Below are 23,841 nucleotides of genomic sequence, written 5' to 3' on the forward strand. Positions count from 1 at the left end.
TTTCTAACCGTTGTGCAATGTAAGTGCCGTGTTACCAATCGCCTGACTTAAACCAGCATCTTGGCATCGCTTATTTCTTAAAGCAGGGACTTGAAATCACTTATGTCTATTTTAGCATTTAAATTGCAGATTGACTGGTTCATTTATTATTCAGGTTGGCATTGTCAATTAATAAAGTGCAATATATATGTGTAAGTATACATACAGGATATACATATTTAGCACTATATCAGCTATTATAGTTTTTCTTCCACTATATACAAATATGAATATTGATCAAGAGGCTCTCTTTCCTTAAATACTCCTGCCTGAAATGCTGCAAATGTTTAACTGTTTTTGCTCGTGTCCAAAAGAATAGCCTCACTTTTTTACTGCTGTTACACTTCTGAGTGTCTTTACAAGCCCTGACATGTCAGAATTGGTTTTGTTCATTATTCCGCTGTTGGCTGCGATGTTCCCACTCTCCTTTTAGTCCTGAGTCACTGGGATAAATCTGCTGGCTGAACAGGGGGTTGCAGTTGTGACTTTGTTCCCAGTAACAGAAACCGCGTTTGTATTTTCTGGGCTAAACATTTAGAGCAGAAGATACTTTGGCAATATGGGACGTTGACTTGGCAGTTGCAGTAGCAGCAAGGAAGAGTTCTTCCCTTGCATTGCAAAGATCCACATTCTTTCGAGAATTTCCTTGTTCCTTCAGGAGTTCCCAGTGTGGTTGTATGGCCTGTGTAAGTGATAACGCAGGGAAATAAAGTGGCAACTGCAGGGTTTTAGTGAAAGAATCAGAATTGTTTTGGTTGGAAGAGACTGTCAAGATCAAGTCCAACCATTAACAATAACCCATGTCCCTGAGAACCTCATCTCTGTCCAGCCCTCCAGGGATGGTGGCTCCAGCACTGCCCTGGGCAGCCTGTTCAATGCCCCACAGCCCTTTGGGGAAGAAATTGGTCCCAATAGGCAAGGGCAGTGATATAACACACCTTGAGTTAGAGTGAACCAGCTTCCAGTGTGTGGCTGGACAATCCTGGTCCCAGCCAGCAAACCATGTCCTGCTTAGAAACAGCATCCAGGTCGCTGTGGCATCAATGCCTAAACCAAGCAAAGCTCCGTGGACTCACTGCTGGGTCAATAGAGCAGGATCTCTCTCCGTTTTGTTGAGAAAATCTGGTATTATTGATCGTAGCTTTGGGAAAAACAACACAACAGGAGAACTGCTGTGACTCTGCACTGTAACGGGAAACTGGACATTGTTGGTGTGGTGTTAGGATCCCTTCAGTGCACTAAAAATATTTCTGACGTATTTGTGAGATGTGACCATGTAGTGATGCCTGCATGGGAAATGGGGGTTAAATTTGCTGTCTGATTAGTGGCGTGGATCCAGGTCACGCTAATGTTGACATGCACCATGGAGTGTAAGGTTGAGGAGTTGAGTTTTTGCCCTTAGAAGCTTAGCTGGGCTGGCTCTGATCCTTGGACCTGCTGTTGGGGCACGATGGGGTTGATTTGGAGACAACCACCCCCTGGGTCGTGAGCTCCTGCTTCTCAAATTTGAGAAGCTTTTGCTATTTTGTGTGTGTTTCTGGTAAGTGAGACTGCCAGGTTAACTTGGTTCACCATTGCTTCAGTGGCCAAAATGGGCATTTTCCTGGTGCTGTAGGAACAGCCCAGCCTTCTTTTCATGCTCTTTTCAGAAGAGATTCTTCTGGAAGCAGCGTGGTCCCATCTTACAGGTTATTTGCAGGTTTCTTTATAGTGTTTCACTTCCCTGCCTCTTCCTGAGGGAGATGAGAGGAGGAGGAACAAGGAGCCAGTTTGGCTGATCTTGTATTATTAATTTGCCTCAACCTCTTATGGGTAAATCTGCAGTTCAAGAAGTACGCCAGGGTTTCAGTTGGTCTCTGCCAGTTTAACACTATTAGAAACTGTCCAGAATCTCTGTTTAAACAGGTTTCCAGCTATTACAGGTTCAAAGAAAACCTCAAGTGGAAGCAGATGTGTACAGGAGCCTGATGAAAGCCCACAACAATAACTTGGAGAGGTGTGAACCACTCTGCTCATCTCTGAGGTGTTTAATCAGAGCCAGTGATGATGGTTGAAATGTCAAATTTGCCAACTGTTTTATTCCTCTTACTGTAAAGTTTGTCATGAGTGACATCTCACTTTGATGCCACAATTGGGAAGAATTTGGGGGAGAGAGTGCTGCTCCTGGTTTCCTCAATGAGCATCAGCCAAGCCGAAGAAACTTAGGCGGAGCTCAGGGTTGTGCTGAAAACTGACTGAGGTAGATTTGAGTTTGAACAGATTTCTGGTTTATTGTGAACATCTAATGAGACTTATGTGACCAGAGGTTTATTGGCAATGTAGCCTCAAGAGGTGCTGCTCTTCTCCAGTCAGTTCTTCCTTCAAATTGTTGTGGAACAGCAGAGATTTTTCCAGTTAAAATGGTATAGATATAAAACGCAGATGAGGGAAAGTACATGTGTTCAGTAAAGAATGAATGGTTTGGGGATGATCTCTAAATGCAGAGTGGGAGCAGGGAGGGGAAGGGTGTCCTGGAGACCTGCTGAAGCTCCAGCTGCTGGTAGCGTGGGCTCCACAGGCTCTTGGTTGCTTTTTTAGCAAAGCTGTGGTGTATGGGGAGTGGACTAGATGACCTTTTGAGGTCCCTTCCAATCCCTCGCATTCTCTGATTATCTGGTGGAACCAAACTGCTGGGTTCTGCTGTTGTGCAGAGCCTGATGTTGCTGCTGTTGAAGCCCTATTCCCACCATGGGTAGTTCATTTACAACCATTGCTCTTGGATAAGTAAAGCCCTACTGCTGGTTATGTCAAAGACCAAGACCAGAGTCCATATAGAGTCATCCTGCAGTCTGCATGCAGTTTATGGACTTTATGAGTAATAAGATTAAAATTCAACACCTCTCTAGTTTTTGGAAAATCATGTTTATTTGTAGTAGTTTTCCCTGTCCAGCACTGGAGCAGCATTTGCCCTGTGCAGCATGGAATTGCTGCTCATGTGGAGGGAGGCGCTAAAACCCCCATCGTTTGTGGATGAGCCCCAATGCATTGTGTTCCTGCCACCTGAAACAGAGCACTCGCTCTTGGCAATACTGTAATCAGCCAAGCTGACAGCACTTATCAATGATCAAAGTATGTTTTGCATGGCACTTTCCTTTTTTTGATAGTTTAATGTATTTAATTACTGTTTACAGTGACTGGGAAATGGTTCATTAGATGGATCTTTTGTAGGCGTTAATATAAACAGATTAGGTTAGAGATACAGTCGTCATTTGATCCCAGTGTGTTAAATCCTTTAGTAGCTACTAGGTGAAGGACTTGGATGGCTCCACGTGTTCTTTGCTTCTGTGATAACTTGTTCTCAAAAGCTTCAAAGTGGTGCTTTGGCTTGGAGAGCACCTGGTCCTTCTGGGGTGATGCTCAATGCATGGGGAAACCCCACACAGTGTTTAATGTTTGTCTTTGTTCATTTGAAACTGGGGAGTAGTACACACGTGCTCTGCATTGGTCTGGTCTATAGGCTGCTTCTCATGTGCTTTAAACCTTCACAGTCCTGAAAGTCTTGATGTATGTGTTGATGAGCAAAGGGAAAGCGTGTTGGGGGCGCCTGTGTAGAAGAGTCACCAAAGGGAGAAGGTCCCAGTCCTACATGTCCGTCTTCAAACCTTTTGCTTCTAAATATCTGTTAACTTGTGGCACTGTTTTCACAGGTCTCATTGAGCTTTCTGCCACCTAAAGCAGAACATGCAGATGCCTTAATAGGAAGATGGTGCCTGTTACTTCAAATTACTTCAAAATTCCACTAGAAAGAAATATTACCTGCTGTGGTAGAAGTGTCTACAAATATCCAGGCATCAATCTTTATTTCAGCAGATGCAATGGATGTGGCAGGAAGAGTTATTATATAGCATAGTCCTCCTTTTATTAAAAATAAACTGGGCTGGGTGTTTTCATGGTTTCTTGTGGACGTGCTACAGATTGTTTATGCTGCACCGAGATAAGGAAACTTGTTATTGTAGTGTTTCGAAAACCTAAACAAAATGAACATGGAAGATGTTTAGACTTTGTCAAAACCTCCTTACATGTAGTACAGCTGAAATATGTAGTTTCCTATGTTTTTGGAAGTGGTTTGTGGGGTAAGTTTCCCTGTCAGCAGTGGATGGGGAACTTTATTTTGCATGGTTGGCAAAACCCACATTCCTCTTTCTCTTCAATTGAAGTGAATTTGGAGCAGCTCTGCCGTGATCAATTCCAGACCTTACATGTTACGTGTCTGACAGCACTGCTGCATTTCTGTTCACCTGTCCAAGACACTGTTACAAGATCCAAACAGAAGTGGGTTTTGTAATCTTCATGGCTGTGGTTTGGTTTATTTGAGGGCTCTGTTTTACAACAAAAAAAAAAAGGAAAACATCTTTTTTTTTTTTTAATTGGGCACTTCTTATTCATGCTAATAATGTGATGTTTTGAAGCCTTTAGTGTTAACACCATGTCCAAATGCTAGAAGACCTGTTTTGGTGTGCACAACAAGAAGCTTTGTGCTCAAGCGCTGTGTGTTTGTAAACCTCGATGGTTTGGCCAACACCTCTAAAGCCAGAAATGTTCCGCCAACCCAGTGATCGCGTTTTACAGTGGTGATATTTTAAAATGGCATAAGTAACAACAGACTGTATTAGATAATATAACTTGTGCAGACACCCACTTGAAAATACCGCAGAGATGATGGGTTTATTTGCAGTGCGGAAGATGTAAAGCTGTAATAGTGATGAAAAACAATTCTGCTGAAGAAGAGTGTGAGAATTTGTCTGTGCAGCATTGTCTCTTCGGGAAATTTAGGAAGGAAATGTTTTGGTGCCTGGTGCTGTGCCAGAGATGCGGTGCCTGGTGTGTGTTCATGCCCTAATTCAGGCCATGAGTGGAACCTTCTCCACTTCTCGTGCCGGGGCAGATTAACGCACTGGAGCATTTTTCCATTGCAAATCCTCGCTATAAAGATGAGAAAATGGGCTGCGTAATGACATGGATTATGTTTCTATTATGGATCGGAATGAGTGGGCATTCCTAAGCAGTGCAGCTCTTCAGCTTGCTTTTCTTCCCAGGCTTCTCCAGTCCTCCAAAAGAAATCTAGATACATAGATAACGCTGAGAATAATTTAAAGCCATGGAGCTGTTTTGGGGTTGAACAGTGTGGTATAAGTATGAGCACCCCTCTGGATAACAGGAACCATTCTTGCAGCTCTCCTTGAGTGATAGAATTGAATTATAAGAAGTATTTTGCTGAGAAGTGCCTGATTTCTACCCAAGGAGCCCTGACCATGCCGATGCTGTGAGCAGAGCACTGGATGGTCTTTGGGAAGTGCGTGTTATTTGGGGTTTGGTGCTGGTTTTGTGGGGTTTTTTTGCTACTTGTGTTCGTGCATTTGCAGTAAAACTTGCAAAGATCTCATACTAATTAGCAGCAGGTTGTGCTAATTATAGCTGTTCTGGAAATTCCTCCCGCAGGTCTCTTGTATGAAGGGACTTGCAGGTGTGTAACTCGGTGGGACAGAGCCCAGTAAATGCCCCCAGGAAACGTGTCCTGAGCACGTGTGGCTCCTGCGAGACCTCGGCTTGGCCATTGCATTGATTTCCAGGTGCATTGGGAATGACCTTCGGAACACTGTGCTGGCAAAGAAAGAGTTAAACTTGAAAACCTTCTCCTGTAACTCTAAATGCCGTTTTTATTTTTTTTTCACAAATGTAACCTTTTAACATTTATTTTTAGCTTTTACATTAATATATGTAAAAATATTAAAAGCTCTTGTATATTACATTAAAAACTTATGTCAGCTGCCCTGCTTTTTCCTATTTATTAAAACTTTTCAAGCAGTGAAAACATTTTACTTGTTAATGAGGGGAAGAAGGAAAATTAATGACATAGAGCTTGGATCTTCCAAGATGTCTCCTTTTAACCATGCAAAACCAGCTCTTTTCCCACACTATGTAGTTTAATTTCTGTGTTAGGGTTCAGTAAGCAAATGCAAATAGATTTAATGATTTGCATCAGTAGATCACTTCTCAGTTTAATATCCTCTGATATTTTGGTCAAGGACTTTTTCTTTGGAAGGCTAGTGCTGGTTTGTAGGGTGAAAATATTAATAGTGGTGGCATTGTTCAAGTAAAGCAAGGGGAATGTGTAACTAATTCAAAAGCGGCATCTCATGTTGTCTTCTCACTGGGATCACACAGTGGAAAAGTTATCCAGAAAAAGACACTTACGAATAATTGCTGATTGTATTAAATATTTAATACAGGTTTCCATATCGGGTTCTCCTGGAAGCCTTGAGCTTCTGGGTTTTCCTTTTGCTGTGGGTATCTCTGGGTCTGGAGCTGCTCCTAGGAACGCGGTGACTTCAGATTATCCATGACAACACAGTTTAAGTGTCTGATTTTTGTTGATTTAAATCCCAAGTGGCATTGAGATCTGGGAACTTTGGCTTCAGTACATCTCCCATGTAGTTCTTCTAAAATGTTCTGAAAGTTTTAAAGCCTCAAATGTGTGATAAGCAGTAATTGAAACTAATAGGCAGCAACTGAGCTCCTCCAGGCCACTAGCCAGTAAGTGCCATGGTGGGAGTTTGCTATGAACCGTGGAAGCCACCTTTGAACAACTGGGGTCTCCAAACAGAATCACAGAATGGTTGGGGTTGGACTTAAGCCTCCCTACAATCTCATGAATAGGCAGCATAGTGGGATCCAAGCTCTCAAGATGCTTTCTGGAGGACATCAAGGACTCTTTGACATGTGGCCCTGGATGGGGAGAGCCAAGGGTCTGCTGCTCAGTAATTGGGAGGAACAGTTTGGGTGTTGGGTTGGTGGCAGCTTTGGCTGGGGTGTGAGACTCTGGATGCAAAGGAGGATTTAGGAAATATTGCCCAGGCTTGTAGGGATGACGTCAAGAAAGTGAAACCTCAGCTGGAGTTTGGAGTTAAAAAGGGATGTGAAAGGCAACAGGAAGAGTTTCTGCTGCTGTGTCAAAGATCAAACAAGGAGATCACACAGCTCCTGGTGACCATGGACCCAGGTGAGGAGCAGCCCAGCCTGGGGAAGGTGGCTTGGGCTGTTTCCTGGAGTCCTTTCTCTCCAGGATCATCCTGGCAGCCTGTGGTTGCATTGGGACACCCTGAAAACAACCATCGATAAGAACGTTTACGTAAAGCACTGAATTGGAGCTTCGCTCTTGAAGATACATTGTCCCCAAGCCCTGCTGATATTAACATATGACAGGCTGATTTTGCAATTCCTTTCTTAAAATCTGCAGAAGAAACTAATTTTGATCAATGTGTTTTGATTTCTATTGGAATTAAAATGAAATAGGAAGCAATGCAAATGAGATGAGTATCCAGGGCAGTGGATTTGTGGTCCTGATCAGATGCTCACTTCAAAGTTGCTGTAGAAAATACAAGATTCAAAATGCACAATATGGAAACTTGTCATGGGAGGGTGTGCTGCATAAATGTGTTTGTACATGCATGTGTTTTTCTAAAGATTCACATCAAGGGGTATTTTTTGGCTGGTGATACCTCATTGTGTGCCATGGGAGGCTGCAGAAGGTGGGAATGATCACCATCCCATGTGCTGCTGGTTTGTGTGGATATCCTGCCTTGTGTCTGCTGTAATACCTTAATTTAAACAAATTAATAAGTAAAACTTCTTCCAACAATGTAGTTATTCTGCTTGCTTTTCAATAATTTATCTCTAGAAATCCCTGGTATGTTTTTGATGAACCTCCTTTGACTGAGCTTAGTGTTCTAGGAGCAGAGACCACCTTACTGTGTTTGGATTGTTTTTGTTTTCTTCTTTCTTATGGTGTCACTTTGTTTCACTAAAACAAGCAAAATGATAGTTTGGGAATGTTTCTCTTTTGAATCTGTTCCAACTCCACTGTGTTTTGGGGTAAGCATGGGGTAGAGGACATGAGTTCTTGGTCTGTATTAGTTGTTGTCACAGTTCCTTGGGCTGTGCTGGATGGAATGAAATCACAGAAGAGTCAAAGGCAGCGTGTGTTAAACTCACAGAGCTCCTCACAAATGGAGCAAGAAGGAAATGGCACTGTGGTGCTCAATGGAACTGCATCCTCCTTGGATTCCTGAAAACAAGTCCAAATACTTGAGTTTTAATTCATGATCAGAATTACCTCTTCACCAGAAAAAAATGCCAACTGTTCCATCTATTCTGTGTTAAGATGGTTTCCTTCATCTTATCAGTAGTTGCTTCACTATGTAGTCTTTAAATTTAACTTTCCCTGATTCCTTAAGATATTCATTAAAGGATGAAATGAGAATAATTCGAAGGATAAATATCCTGTAGATTTCTCTTTGCTAGTTCTCAGACATTCTGGTTAAGCAGAAATAAGTTCCTATTGGCTGTTGAAGAATTTAAGGTTGTTTACTGCATATAGTCCTTCAAGTGATAAATACACACAATTGCCTCTTTGCTTATTAAAATGGGTGCTTGCTGGTGATAAAAGCATTTTGATTGCTCCTGAACTTCTGAGTGAATGTGTCAGACTGTAGACAGAAAATGTGCAATCCCGGTGATCAGTTAATCAAAGGAGTTTTTGAAGAGCTATCAGTTTCTTAGTTTTGATATTGGAGAGACTTACTGTTGTAGTCTGCTAATATGTAAATTGTCATTCATGCTAAGAGATTTTTTAAGTTGTATTTTATTTTCCTAAGGAACTTGGTAATAACCTGGATTTATACATGATGTAAGGACTGTCTGGCGTGAAACACAACTATTGCAGAGGACCTTTCTGCTTGTGCTAGTTCAGAGCAAGAAGTAACGAGGTGAAGTTGGAATAATTTTGTACTTTAGGTTATCAGTCGATTGTTCTCTTCTCATTTGTTCCTCCTAGGTGTATGTACCCTTGGTTTTGCCATTCCATGGCTGGGTTTGACTTGTCTTCAGGTGATTACTAACTTAGTCCCTCTGTGCATCTTGCTCGTGGTGATGTTTTATCAGTGGTACATGGTCTTTGAGGGCTGGATGAGTTTGTTTTATATGCAGGTGCATATAGTACTTATTTAAAATATACATCCACAAGCAGATACTTCATCTGGGAGATGCTGGGCAGACACTGCGCTTGGCGCCAGCTTGGCTCCCATGATAAGGGATGATATTTGGAACCTGATAATGGAGTTTTAGCTGCACAAATGGTGACCAGTTTCTACTCCCGATGGAAAAACCTCTCCAGAGCTGGAAAGAAAGCGTTGGAAAAGACAACTTTTTGCCCCATTCATTGGACTGCGCTACTGGACAGGTAGACATTTCTCCTCACATGTGCAGAAACAAGTTCTACCTGCCTACCATAAGAAAATTTAGGATTCCATGGATTGTTCTTACCATGCCGTCTGGGCAGTTGGCTTAGTTTTCAAGTTTCAGACACACATACTGCAAAGGTCCAGGACAGGGGCTGTGATTTAGCTATGCTGACCAAAATACACCTTGGAGAAGACCTCTTGTGATGGATAACTGCACTAACAGCCTGAGCTGTAGATGCCTGGATAGAAAGGAGAAGGAGGATGAAGAATATTTCCTGCCTTATTTTTTTAAAAAACTCTTTAGGTTAGGTTACCTGAATTGGGAGGAGTTCTTGAAAGTTTAAACGTTGTATGAAACTTGGCCATAAATATAAGTCAGCTTATATTAAGGCAATTTGAGATGTAATACCTCAATAATTTGGAAGCAGTCATTCTTCACAGCTCATGAATGTTCTTCATCTCTGATAATAGTTTGTTCTAATTTTAAGTGCCGATGTGAACACTTGAAGAATATAGAAACTGTCTGTGTTTATGCCTCTGAAATTCGAAGTCCAGACTGACCCGATGTCCGGGTCGCACCGTTCCTGTCCCCCCGTCTCCATGTCTTCAAAACAGTCTCATTTTCTGTGGTTTCTTCTCATTTTGGGAGGGTTTTTCCCGCTCCATCCCTGTCAGACCATGTCCCTGTTTCCCTCTTCTCTGCTGTTGGTTGCAGTTTCTCCTGGTCATGGTCAGGATCACCCCTCAGCTCCTGCGGGTCGGGAGCTTTCTGTGCACCGGGTAATATTGCTTGTGGCTCTGAGGCTGTCCAGATGCTCTTCATCTATGCAGATATCCTCTGGGTTTTGAGATTTATGTTTCAGCGAAACAGAGGATATCCTCAGGGTTGCGATGCCGCGTTCTCGCTTCCTGCCTGCTCTGGGAAATACGTTTTAAAGTTCTTTTTCATAGAACTTACAGCAATAACAAAAACAGGCAACAAAAGAATACAGGAACAACAAAAAATTGTGATAGATTTGATTTCCAGTGCATGCAGGTAATTTAGAAATGAACAAAGAATCTTTTGTCTGAAGTAATGATAAATCGCAGTAAAAAGATGCCAAATGGCCCAAAAAACAACCCCAAGGTGTAACGGAGCTGGAGGAAAACAAAAAGTAGCTCGGATATACGTTGTTGATAACACTTTGTGCTTGCCGGATGAGCTGGACTCGGAGCTTCCCTGGGATGTGGATCTAGAATCCCGAGTTCTTTTATAGGCTGCAAAACTGCAAGTGCAGTGAGATTTCTCACTTTGAAGGCAGCGTTACTCAAACACTCACTTTTAGTGCTTTTAAAAAAAATATATTATTATTATTATTATTATTTTTATTTTTATTATTATTATTATTATAGTCCAGCATGCCAGATCTGAATTTTTATTGTCTGTGTCTGGTTGGGTTTAGCGTTTAGATCACTGAAGGTATTTCTGAATGATATGGGTTTGCTTACTGATACTCATTCCAAAACCTTGCTGTGCATCCTAATTCTTAGTTTTATTGAAATCTTTAGAAGAACTATTAGAATGAGCACATATTTACTAGTTTATTAAATAGTAGCATTGCTGAAATAATAAAGTACTACCGGTTGTGACACTTCTGTGTCTTATATTTTTGTCTCCAGTCACATTGTGACTTTGTGTTCACTCAATACTTGTCTTTTAGGTCTGTCACTTTATCAAAAATCCATAGTAATTGGGATAATTGATGACCAGGCTGACTCTCAACTCTCACAACTTAACTACAGGCTCTGTCAGGGCAGCACTTGTGGAACTGAGAGCTCTGCTTTGCTTTGGACTCCAGAAGACACATCTGTGTATGTTAATTGGGAAATACCTTTTTATTTATTCACCCAGCACTTGTAAATTGGGAGTCCTGTCAAGTGCTAGCTTTCCATCCTGAGAAAACTTTTCAACTGGTAAGGAGCTGAATTCCATTAGGCTGCCTTATAGGAACTGTGTTTTTTATGGTCAGGAGCTGGAGATCTCCATGGGTCTCAGATTATGGAAGAGTTTTGTTACAACCCAGTTGAACTCATGGAAAATACTGAGCTCTAAGGGGAGGTTGAACTCCATTGCAGTGTCCTCTTTGACAGGAGGGTGACCATGAGCCAGCACTGGGCCCTTGTGGCCAGGAAGCCAATGGTACCTGGGGTGGGTTAGAAGGGGGTGGTCAGTAGGTCAGAGAGGTTCTCCTGCCCCTCTGCTCTGCCCTGGGGAGACCACACCTGGAATCTTGTGTCCAGTTGTGGCCCCTCAGTTCCAGCAGGACAGGGAACTGCTGCAGAGAGTCCAGCGCAGCCACCAAGATGCTGCAGGGAGTGGAGCATCTCCCGTGTGAGGAAAGGCTGAGGGAGCTGGGGCTCTGGAGCTGGACAAGAGGACACTGAGCGGGGACTCATTCCTGGGGATCAATATGGAAAGGGGCAGTGTCAGGAGGATGGAGCCAGGCTCTGCTGGTGACAGCCAGGGACAGGACAAGGGGCAATGGGTGCAAACTGGAACACAGGAGGTTCCACTTAAATATGAGAAGAAACTTGTTTGGGGTGAGGGTGTCAGAGCCTGGCCCAGGCTGCCCGGGGGGTTGTGGAGTCTCCTTCTGTGCAGACATTCCAACCTGCCTGGACACCTTCCTGTGTAACCTCATCTGGGTGTTCCTGCTCCATGGGGGGATTGCACTGGATGAACTTTCCAGGGCCCTTCCCATCCCTGACATTCTGGGATTCTGTAATTCTTCCAGAAAACCTCATTTAGGGTGAAATCCTCCTGGCCCCGTTGATTTGCAAGGGTTGAAACAGTGCAAACGCCATTCTGTCTGCAGGATACAACATTTAGCCATAATGCAGATGCCTTCCCTCCGAATGGGTGTGAATGGACTCCATGCGAATGTGAATGAACATGTAGAGGAAAACTGGGCTGCAGTTTGCTCGTATTATTGCATGTTTTACAACAGATTTGCTGCCAGTTGTGTGATGTCTTAAGCGTTCGACATCAGACACAACGCTGCCAGAGCATGTGTTTTGATCTTCGTGTACCAATAAAAAGTTTTACGTCTTTATCATCTTAAAATATCTTCAAGGATAGAAAGCTCTCTGTAGCCTGATAGCTTCTGGGTTTAGCAATGTTAATGTGTAAAACTGAAGAAAGAGAGCTGATGCCGGTGTTTTTAAGAGGCGTAAAAATATAGACGGTTATGTTAATGAGTATCCTTAGTGAAGATTTAGTTTCTTACTCTTCCTTAATGTTGTTCTTCTCCTGTAACTGAACACATCCCAGCATCTTTTACTTGAGCAGCTTTTGCTCAAGCATCTTCTCAGTTCCTTTGTGCAGTTACATCTTATTAATCACCTTTGGCCTGCAGCGCAGGGGGTGTGAGCAGGATTGGGGGCTCTGGCCGCAGCACGAGGACACTGGCTGTGCCGAGGAGCTGAGCGTGGGACACAAATGACACACAAGCCCTGAGAAGTGAAGCAGCATTATTGCATCTCCATCTCTTGGGGACTTACTACAGGCCACGTGAAGGCTGACTGCTGTTCTGCAAATAGCGCCTAAGCCCCCATTGTTTTCCCCACGTGTTGTGTTCCTGATGCTACAGGAGATCAAAGAACCATAGAACAGTTTGGGTTGGAGGGCCCTTCCCAGCTCCCCCAGTGCCCCCCTGCCATGACAGGGACATCTTCACCAGCTCAGGGTGCTCAGAGCCCCGTCCAGCCTGGCCTGGGATGTCTCCAGGGATGGTTCATCCACCACCTCTCAGGTCAACCTGTTCCTAGAGGAAGGTTGAGGTGGTGCCTCAAAGGTGGCTTTGGACCCTCCTTGCTGGCCTGTCTCGTGGTGCGGATGGCTGGAGTTGTCCTATCAGACACATTGTCATGCTGCTGGGGACAAGGACAATACAGAATACCAGGCTGGGCAGGGAGGAGACTGTGAAGGAGCTGGAATGAGGTGTTGATTTTCATGGAGAGAGCAGCTGTGGGATGTTGAAGGAGTAGGTGACAGTGGTGGTCTGTCACAAGCAAGGGCTGATTTCTAGCTGTTCACGATGGAGCTGGGAAGGTTGGATGGCAGGTGATGGTAACCCTGGGAGAATACATCTCTGGGGAGCTCTGGTGTCCTCTGCGGGGCGGTGGCATGTCATCTGATTGTTGTGCTGGAGGTAGATGCTCATGTGTGACATCTGGGCTTTTGCTCGTTCTACTTTAATGTCATGTTACACCAGCATTCCCTTTCCCCGAGAGGCCTGGTAACAGTGGCTTGGATGTTAAAAACCTCAAATAAACCAATATATGTTGTTCACCATGGGCAACTTCAGGGTAGTGATTTCAGAAATAAGGTTATCACGGCATCAGTCCTTCGTTCACCTTGGAGAACTTCACAGGGTAGTGGTTTCAAAAATGGGATTATCATGATCGGTGACTTCTTCAATCACGGGGTTGCTACTCCTGGCTGGAAGACGTGGCTTCTGAGGGTGCGGAGGGGTCCGTGGCTGTACCTGGATGTGGTTATGCACAGCTTTATGTCGAGCATCATTGCATCGGCTTGCAAGTTTCAAACAGAGGGGTTTTTTTGTCCTGCTGCACTGTGTACAGTAGGCATTAACTATTTTGCGAGGATATCTGAACTTTGAAAGTCTTTCTCCATATGTACAGCTTTGTACTTGAAAGAGGGTTGAATATTGACCTAATTTGTCTTTTAAAAGGACACAGAGTTTTACTAGAATACTTATGCTATTGAACTAGACAAATGCAGATACTATTCCTTTGGTAGTCGGTGCAGAAGGTTGATGTGCTCTAAGATTTACTGTGCATCACCTTAGCCATCATTCCCATAAGTATTAATTTTAACTCCACTAATAAGAAACTGAACAAAAGTGGAATTATGAGTTCAGTAGTATTCTATGAAAGGTCAGTTGTTAAAAAGGCAGAGTCTGACATTCTGTGAAAAAGGTGCCTTCATTAATCATCCTGATAGGGCAGCGTAGGAGATTCTTGACCAATGCCCGCCCAGCGAAACGCTTGGGAAGGGGCGCTCAGGTCTTTGCAGAAAAACAAGGATTAGCCGAATCAGTATGGAATGACCAGTTTTTAGTACTGTAGCATCACTATTTCTCTTTCTTCATTCCAAGTATAGAAAAATTAATGGATACTTTTTTATGAAACGTACTGTCATTATTTTAAAAGTTTGTTAATTTTATAGAAGCATATATTGTTATGGGAATAATATTTTAAGCCACAGTTGATAAGAATATAAATGCATTAATACCAAACCCAATATTTCTGTGATTTATAAAGTATTTATGACCTCTTAAAAGTGCTCCCTTATTATATTGTTTAAATGCGCAGCTTTGTTTCGTAATAATTCATCTCTGTGAATCTTGAACGATTGCTCCTGTATGAACCGACCAGTTTTAATTGCAGTGCATAATGTTTTCCCGTGCAAAATTATTATATTGAATTGTTTGTGTTTTTTCCATGTCCACCATAGTGATGGCAATTTTAAAGTTAATACAAATTATATAAATTATTAAATACAGGCCTAGTGGAACATTAATCAGTAGAACATCTTTATTGTGACCATTCCTGACAGATGATGTTCACCATGATGCCCATTAATGCACCGTATTGTGGGAGCCGATGTCCATTACAGAATCCCCTTTGTTACTGGTGTCAGGTCTAATTCAGGGCAGCAAATCTCAGTCCAGGTTGAATTCGCTTTTGATGTTGGGTGGCAAAATACAATTCTGGAAGCGTGGGGTCTCACCTGTTTAATTCTTTCAAAGTTATTAGTCTGTGTAGCAGATATTGTAAAATGCAAAGTCTGCAATAGTCTTTTTTTTCCCCTTAATGTCATAATTTTGCATAATAGCTGTTTGTGCTACATTGACTAGGTCCATGGATTGCTTAACATAAGTGATTACATTTTCCTACGATTATGAACTCCCTCCATTAGAAATCCTGTACAAAAACTTGTAAATGATTTGTTGTTTAAGCTTTCTACTTCATTAGCTACAATGTACACTTTACAAGAGTCATTGTCTAAGAGTTAGTAATATTTGTAATGAGCTGTATAATGTGGGCCCTTTTACTAAATTTAAAAACAGATGGTATCTGTTAACAACAGTTTATCATGCAAATTGAACCCTAGCGAAGATTTCTCTCAGTGGTTACGTTGCTGTAGGCCAAATCATGGTGTCTTGTTTTTTTGATGTAATAGCAAAAGGCAATAATTGCTGTTTTAGACAGTTGGGACAGATGTGAACTAATCATGGTCAGAACTCCCCAAGAAGTAGAAATTCAAGCCTTTTTCTCTCTTGGAAAGTTCATGTTGTCTTTCATGGCTTTACACACACTTTGATATTTAGTTTCCAAATTTGGCATTTTTGCACATCATTGCAGATTTTAGATACGTGATTGTGATTATTTTTTCTCATTTAAGTTATGAAGCGGCTGTGAATGAGAATTTCCCTTTTGCGAGGACTCGCGCATGTTGATCTGAACAAGTGGAAAGATCAAAAGATGTAATACACACATTTTTCTTGCAACTTTGAAAAAGAAAGGAAAATTGGATCATATTAAATCCGCAGTCTTGGAATTATACTATCAAAAGAATCCTCTCACGCAGTATATTTGTTGCTAATCCTGCATGGGGGAAGACTGAAATAGAGTCGTCTTTGTAATACCAGTTTTTTGCCTCAGACTGTACAAAATTAATATATATGTATTTTTAATTTGAGGCATTCTGAGTGCTGTGACTTCTGCTCTTAGGATACAGGTTCAGTCTTGTATTCCAGCGTGCTGGAGTTAACAGCTGTTATAGTGCTGGTTTGTTAATCCCGCCTAACCTGGGCTTGGTACTGACACTAATGACTCCATCCCCTTCAGCCATGGGCTCTGATCTGCTGGTACAGTCAAATCTTGGTCTATCACTGAGCTTTTTAGATGCATAAGCAGTGATAACACCAACTTACACTTGAGCTAATCTTTCATTTTATAGCAGAATGTCATGGAATACCTACCCAGTTTTCCTTTGCTAAGCAGCAGGTTGGGCACTTGTCATTAAATAGCATAAAAATCTTTCTACTAGTAATTTCTCTACACACAGTTCTCAGTATGAAAGATATTTTTGTTGAACACTGTTGATAGGCGTGCAGTAAAATTAACACCTGTTGAAGCACAGCGGTTTAATAAGCTGCGTAGGCGGCCGTGTCCTGTTTTTAGCTGTGCAGCCTCCTCTGTGCTATTTTAAATCTCAGCCTGTGCAAGGAACAAAGGCCACAGTACTCGTGGTTCTTCTAAATTCATTTATCTTAGTGTTGTAGCTCTGAACTCTCAAATGTTGAGAGCCTAATGATAAGACTTATTTCCCATCATCCCCCAATAAAGCTTTTTTGTTTCCCAGTCTGTTCTCCTACCACTGTAACTGGGTTTAAAATAATTTTCCACCCTAACACTGTTTTTACTCCAGAAATAGTGGATCATGGTGTCCGATTGCTCCGGTCTGGCAGTTGATGGGCAAAGCAGAGAGCAGATGTGTCGCGGTTCCAGATGTGTGGGTAGCCAGGAGGGACATGTGGGTCTGTGGACCTGAGCAGAAGACTATAGACTCAGACTAACTCCCCTGCATTAAGGTTTAACTACACTGTGCCTGATGTAAGGAATTTCTACTGGTGCTGGTCAATCCTACGCTTTAATAAGGACTTTTTCAGTCCTAGAAGAAAGGAACTGATCTCTTGATGTGATTCTGTGCAACTTGGCTGAGGGACTGAGGCAAGTCCCTCCAGGTGGAGCCACGTGTGACTTGGTGGCTTGGGACAGCTCCCAAAAAAGGCTTTTCAAGGTCCTTTTCAAAGACCTTTCAAGGTCCTTTCCAATGCAAACTGTTCTATGATTCTCTGAACAAACAGAAGAACCTCAGTAGCCGTTGTTTCCCGTGATGGAGCGGGAGGGGAGTCAGGTCACCTCTGGACTTGAGCTTTTCTGCTGTGAGGCCTGACAAGGCCAAGTGCAAATCCAGTAAGTTGATGGCCAAGGGACCGGTCCTCATGCATGGTGGTGTTGTCCCTTGGGTCTGATGAGTGTTAGGTCAGCTCTTACTTTGGGAAGTATTTAAAACTAGACCTCCTTCTGCTAGGACTTCAGTTTAGATTAACCCAAGGCTAACAGAAGCTAGAGCTCACCACTAAATTATGGTTGTTCAGTGGCTTATATAATAATTCATGGACCAAATTAGTTTTCTGAAGAAGTGTCAGATTCTGCATAGGTGGCGAAAAGTCCTGAACTTGACCATTTCAAATGGTTTCCCAGGTCTAGTGATGGTGATGAGGCTGGAGCACAATGTGATGGGAGCAGCTGAGGGACCTGGGGGGTTCAGCTGGAGAACAGGAGCTGAGGGGAGACCTTCTGATCTCTGACCTGCCTGAAAGGAGCTTGGAGCCAGGGGGGTCGGGCTCTGCTCCCCAGGAACAAGCGCCAGGAGCAGAGGAAACGGCCTCAAGTTGCACCAGGGGAGGTTGAGGTTGGATGTGGGAACAATTTCTTCCCCAAAGGGCTGTGGGGCATTGGAACAGGCTGCCCAGGGCAGTGCTGGAGTCACCGTCCCTGGAGGGCTGGACAGACGGACATGAGGTTCTCAGGACATGGGGCAGTACTGGGTTTAGGTTATGGTTGGACTTGATCATCTTAAGGATCTCTTCCAACCAAAATGATTCTGTGTTTCTCTTGGTTTGTTACTGATCTTCTTAAGAACGTTCCCCTTGTTCTGTCTCATCCCCCTACACCTGTGTTTTGTCCAACTTTAGCATTTTGTGGTGGATCTCTGCTTGGCTTGTGTCATGTCCCCTTCTCCTGCTGCCACTGTGGAAGATGATGGGCTGAGGTGGAGGCTGGTTTATTCCAATCATCCGTGAATCCAAAGGGTTTAAACTCTGGCAGGACAGATGGTCCTTCTAAAATAGTGGTAGTGGAATGGAATTGTTGATTTTGGATGTGGCATGAAAACTATGGCAGCCCCAGCTTCTCCGTGCTGTCGTTTTGGAAGACGTTTTGCGTTTCATTGTATTTCCCTTGCCCCGTTTGCTGGGACAAATACAAAGGTCCACGTTGCATTGGGTTCCTCCCATGCCCCCCAAAACTGGATGAGCATCCCCCGTACGAAACGGGGAGAGAGGACTGAGCTCCCTGATGTAAAGGCAGGAAACCAAGCAACCCTATTCAGTGAATAAAAATGGGAAATACATTGAAGTCTAGATACAGTATCTTTGTAGTAATAAAAGCAGTAGTACAGATTTACTGGTGAAGGAGTTTTAACTGTAATACTGTGGAATAGTGGGTTATTTTGTGTTCAAGAGCTACATTTATCACAAAAATGATGATATACAAATCACTTCCATATCACAAAATGTTCTTGGTCAAAATTGGCTTGAGGCAAGTGATATCTTCGAGTAAACAGTATATGAAGACCATATCTTAAAATGATAGATCACCTAATTTTGTTCTGACAGAGGTTTTTGCCGCAACAAACATCTGTCACTGAAATACCAATTCAGAGATATGGAAGCCAAATTGTGGAGGTTTTCTAGTATTTGTCACTCCTAACTTAAGAACGCTACTGTTAGTTCTATAGATATTTGAAGATAGTAGACAGCTTGCAGTTTAAACACCCTAAAATATGTATTTAAGTATTTTAAGAGACATAAGGATATTTAAATGCAGATTAGCAACTTCTGGAGTGCTACGTATCGGTTCAGTACAGTAAATGCAAAGCCGATGTGTTGCTGATGCTGCATAGAAATTATATGAACTTAAAACGTAGCTGCTGTTGCACAATAGAGCTGAAAAATATTTGATGAACTGAATGTCCTGTTATTAACCCTATTTTTAGGGTAATTGGTGTAGAATGATTTGTAGGTTATAAATTGAGCCAGAGCTGCCATTTTGGTGTTTTCAACATGGGGTTGGCAGAAATGCTGGGTAAAACCAGCCTGCTTGGCACAGCACACTTGGTGCTGCTGGGTTTTGGTGGGTTTGGTTCTGTTAGGACCGGTATTTAGGGCTGAGCTCGTTAGGACCTACAGGAGAGAAAGGGATCTCTTGCTGCAGAGGGTGGGGGTACTAAACACCCTTTGAACTCAGTTTTCCAACCCTGTTCTGAAAGCTGAATAAAAAACATGAGCATCAAAATATTGGAATTTTGTCTCAAGCATTTTGAGATGTGCTTAAAGTTTATTTGGTTGATAGATGCTCATGGCATAAATGCAATAAAAATATTAATATCCATTAATAGATATATATATTTTGGTGTAAGTATGTGTGTATAGCTAGCACCTAACTGAACAGAAAAGATGCAAATGCACTACTGAAATGAGCTTTTAATTCCAGTTTCTGTCGACTTGTGGTAGGAAACTAAAATTTGGCTGCAAACTGCCAACATTCTGTGATATTTCGCAAACAGGATGAAATGGCAAATACCAGGTCCGCAGAGGAGCAGAGCATTACCAGTCGTGTTAGAAATGTTTCCAAGATTGTTATTACACATCACATATTTTAGACTGATTACTTTCACCACCACTGATGTTTCTTTAACTCTCTGTTAACAAGAATGTCCCTACAAGCGCAATCATCCCATTTAAATACATTACAGCCTTGGCACAGGGAAAACTTCTCCACTATAAAAATTCAAATGCATTACTCTTACTAATGTTATTTTTTTTACTTTTCCTTTTAAATGGTGCTGTGCTCAAATCTGGAGCCCGAAAGATGCGCAAGAGCTTATTTGGCTCCTCAAATACATATTTTATGTTATTTAATTTCTTCTGGCTAATCATAATATGGGAATGCAAGCTCAGTTTGAGCTGGGCAAAGTATATGCAGTAAACAAGTTGAGCTTTCTTACCTGTGTTATCAGTCCTCGTAATTACTTCATGCTTTTTGCTGCTTTATTTTACATGCACACATTAAAAATACGCGCCCTTGTTTTTGGGGACACATCAGTCTGAAATCACATTAGGAAAACAGTGACCACACTATTCAAGCTGCTGTAAAAATTGCTGCTGGTGACTGAGAAGTTTGGGGAGGTTCATACTCAGACTATTAAGTGTCAGAAAATTGTGTGCAGAAGAATATCAAAGATCATCTATAGCACATTTAGAGCTCAGTTTACATAGTATAGGAATTGAAAGTGCGGTATATTACCCTTGAAGTGTATTATTATATTTTTTCTAGCAAATATAACAATAGATTAGCAAACAATGATTCTTATTTATTTTTTTCCCATAGCTTTCTGATGAGCCCCTTAAACTTAATCAACATTGCCGAGCGCTTTAATTTCAGATGGTCTCTCAGGACTTGTTTAATTCAGAGCAAAAGTTGACGAACTATTTCTCAGTTTCGCAATGGCCGGGAGAATAATTGGGTTAAATTTGCGAGGTGCGGATTGAAAGGCGGGTGAGTGTCCCGGGGGACAGTGGGGACACTGGTGTTCTCCTGGGTGGGAAGCGCCGGCCGGTGTCAGCAGAGCCATTTCTGGTGAGGAATTGGTGGAAAAGGGGCGAACGGGTTAAAGAATTCATAAAAAATGAAGGATCCTAATATTAAAGTGGGGGGAAAATGTGGGTGAATGACATATTTTTTACACACCTCAACTGTCAACGTTTCTAATCAAATCATCTAGCCTTCTTGCTTCTTAAATGATACAAGCAATATTTCCTGTAATAAACACCCCTAAGTCTAATGAGAGGCCCTAAGGCAACTTCAAATGTATGAATTCATTATAATTGAACAACATAATCTGCAGGGCAAAGATGCCTGCTACCCAGTCTTTTAACTTCGCACGGCTTGGGTGTTCTATGAAAAATGTTATACATTTTGTTTACAATGTATTGCTGCTATTTGAAGTATTGTATGCTCCTGTAGTACATAAGATGGGGACGCATAATGGAGGAAAAATCAAGGAGGCAATCTTTCATTTTGTTCTGGTATGAAAAATTCAAAAGACTGAAAACTCACCCAGAGAAATTTTGCAAGCGTATTATTTTCCGATGTTTCGATCAATTTGTCTGTCAACCATGCTGAGAGGTGGAAGGGGCCAGCAAAAGCAATTTAGCTTGTGAGGTCCAAAATAGAAATGTTTTAGGAAACCTTGTCACATGTTATTTTTTTATATTAGAACTGCTGTGTTTTTTATTTGCTGGTCATATTATGAAGAGAAATTGGTATCAATCATCTAAATCACCTATGAATATCTGATATAACCATTACTTTTGTGCATATAAATAAGGAAGAAAAAATATTTAAATGAAGCTTTTAAAGCATAGCAAAACCTTTGGGTAGGCAACACGCTCCCGACTTGGGTTTTCCCATTTAAAAAATATCCCGTGCATTTTAATTGATTGTACCCAAGTGACATCACACCGAATCATCTCGCATGCGAACATATTGACCTCGCTCTGCCTTTAATTAAGCCGTGATTGCTTTATGGTAAGTTTGCCGTGGATTGATAGGTGTGCAGCCCGTGTCGGAACGCGCCGCGTGTGCCGCTGGCTGTGCGGGAGGGGGATTAACTCTCTCATTTGGGGGGTTACTGTTTGTTTATATGATCAATACGGCTACTGTCACTAGTGGACTCTCAGCGATGTGGCCGCAAACTGCACCGTTTAGTAGCAAAGAGCAAACTCGGTTCAGTTTCTTGTCTGCTGCGCTTCAGTGGTGCTGGAGCGTGGCCCTTGCACCAATGGGTGTAGAACGTTTGTTTAGTACAGTCGGTGGAACCTTAATTTGGATGAAGCAGAACGATGTGCAAAATCTGTAATAATCCCATATTAAGCAGTTTATAAATCCACAGTAAGCATTTTATCATTAACCCATGGTGTAATTGAAAAATTTGAGAGCTGTTACCTATACTAAGTGGTTTGTGATTTATGCATATATATGTGTATCTGAATAGATTTGGGGGTGATAGGGTGACTAGAGTGGGGTAATTTTTGTCAATATTATATGAGATGTGTGAAGAAGTGAAATATAAACTAAAATGTTGACAATGGAATTAGAACAGCAAGTGCAACTTTTCCAGTTGTGGAAGTGTGATGTACTCCTGTTCATCCAGACTCAGTGCCAAGAATGGCACAGATTATTAGGGAAAACATGATTCTTCTAGAGAAAGGCTGGAGAACTGCTGCTCAGCAGAGGAAGCAACAGAAGATCAGGACGCAACATGATGTATAATAATTATAATTTTGTGAGGTACCGCTATAAAAGTAATAAGCAAAATTATGGTGTAGAAGAGAGTCAGCAAGCAGGTGGGGGAACAGAAACCTGGAGAAGGGGAAGGAAGGGAAATGGGGAATAAGGAAAACACCAAATGGAGATAAGGAACAGTGTGATCAGTAAAGCAGAGGCTGCTACGAGCTGTGGTCAGAGGGCCCTGGAGGGCCACAGCGCTAAACACAGCGAGGAAACTCTGAAATAGTCTCTCCTTGCTGCTGTTTGAATAAAGGACTTGACAGCTAGACGTCTTCTGGAGTTCTATCAGATACTGGAGAAATGTGATTTTTCTTAGTGTTCTGGCAGCCTGAGGAACAAGCAGTCAGGAATGTCTGAACCATGAGCAGACACTCATCGTCCCATTTTAAATGGAAGATACAGGGGGAAATGATCAGGTTTGCTCCTGTTTTAAATGCCAGGAGCAGCCCTGGCCTTTGGGAAGACAGAACATGTCCTGGTTAATGCCTCGGCTTTTCACTTCTCTTGTATCTCAGATCATCTCGACAGCTGCTGGTTGCTCATAGCGCTTATGTTCTCCAGCTCTGTAGCCTTCTGATATTTATATCCTTCCTCATTTGGTCGCTACCTCTGGAGGAGATCCTTGATGGTGAAGGTTGCTGAGAAGTGACCTGGTTATTAATCCCACCTTCTGATGGGAGGCTCCTGCCCTTAGAGGGGGAGAAAAGATTTGGTGTTCCCAACAGTGAAGATCTGTGCAGTTTGCTCCCCAAACCTCTGCTGGGGCTCAGCACATCTGGGCCTTGGCCGCAGACACCCCTCGTGCCATTTAATGCCATCGTCCCTGACTCCTTCGTATTTACTTACCTAAATAATGCTCCTTGATAATTGGAGATTATGCACTTTGAAAGGCACCAACTGTTTTATCACCACTTTTACCTCCTATTTGTTAATGTTAAAAACTCCGTATAGTGTCATGCAATGCTGGTATGTTTATTTTTTCCTTAAATAGGGTCTCATAGCTTTAATAATCATTGCTCTGCAAATTCTAGAAAGTGGAATTTCATGGGAGAAGTCAAAGAAATGGGTCGCTCCACATCCAAGTCGATGCAAGTGGTGGAAAAAGATGTGCTGTGTTAGCCAAATATGATGATCTTTGGGTTTAGAAATATTAAATTCCAGATGATTTGTTAGGGAGGTCTGTCTAGTTATTTGTAGTTTGTCATGAATAGGGATTTATTGCTGTTGTGGTAAATTTATATGGTTCAAAATAGAT

The sequence above is a fragment of the Nesoenas mayeri genome (genome assembly GCF_963082525.1).
Source record: "Nesoenas mayeri genome assembly, chromosome: 7".
Lineage (NCBI taxonomy): Eukaryota > Metazoa > Chordata > Aves > Columbiformes > Columbidae > Nesoenas > Nesoenas mayeri.